Raw genomic sequence first — 1,173 nt, 5'->3', positions numbered from 1 at the left:
TTAAGGCAGTCATTATACCACCAGGCACAGATATCTTAGTTTTTATAATATTTTCTGATACATGTACATTGTACTTATGTTGTATAGCATGTTGAAGCTGATTCCGATCAAAATTGATTTTTAATGGATTTTTAAAGTTGCTTAAAAATTGGGTCAAAGTCCCTTGGCCAAATTTTGCCAAAATTGAAAAGGAGAGAATCTTATTTTTAAAAAATATTAATTTTTGTGATGCATATACATGTACTTATGTTGTGTAGGAAGTTTAAGCTGATTCCGATCAAATTTGAATTTTTTACAAATTTTTAAAATTACTCAAAAAGTCCCTGTATATAGTACAGGGGCATCTTTTGCCAAAATGTCAAGTAGAGAATTCTCAATTTTTATAACATTTTCTGATGCATATAAAAGTTCTTATGTTGTGTATAAAGTTTGAGCTGATTCCAATCAAATTTGGATTTTATACGAATTTTTAAAGATCCTCAAAAATTTGGTCAAAGTCCCTGTACTATAGTACAGGGGCATTAGCTAAATTTCGCCAAAATTAAAAAGTAGAGAATTCTCAGTTTTTGTAATATTTTCTGATACATATACTTGTCCTTATGTTGTGTATAAAGTTTGGTTAATTTTTTCTTATTTTTTCTGAGAACGTGGGAATATTTTCGAATTTTTTAATTTTTTTAAATTTTTTCTGATTTTTCTTCTGAGCATGGAAATATTTTCAGAATAGTTTTATTATATTTTTAGAATTTTTTCTGATTTTTTTTGGCAACGTGGGAATATTTTCGGATTATTTTATTTTTGTTTTTGAAAGTTTTTCTGATTTTTTCAGAGAGCATGGGAATATTTTTAGCTTTCTTAAATTTAATTTTTGGAATTTTTTTGGATTTTTTAATCATGAGTGTGGCAATATTTTCGGATTATTTTTATATTATTTTTCGAATTTTTTCCTGATCTTTTATCGACAGCCTAAAAATATTTTCATAGTTTTTAATTAATTTTTTTAAATTTTTTTATTATGAGTGTTATAATATTTTTTGATTATTTTTGTTTTATTTTTGGAATTTTTCTGATTTGTTACGAGATCCTGGAAATATTTTCGAATTATTTTATTTTATTTTTGGAATTTTTTTTTAATTTTTTTCAACAGCGTGGGAATATTTTTGGATTTTTTTA

The sequence above is a fragment of the Amphimedon queenslandica genome, unplaced genomic scaffold, assembly GCF_000090795.2.
Source record: "Amphimedon queenslandica unplaced genomic scaffold, v1.1 AMPQUscaffold_12374, whole genome shotgun sequence".
Classification (NCBI taxonomy): Eukaryota; Metazoa; Porifera; class Demospongiae; order Haplosclerida; family Niphatidae; genus Amphimedon; species Amphimedon queenslandica.
The sequence above is the reverse complement of the archived record's forward strand: the minus strand, read 5'-3'. Positions refer to the sequence as shown.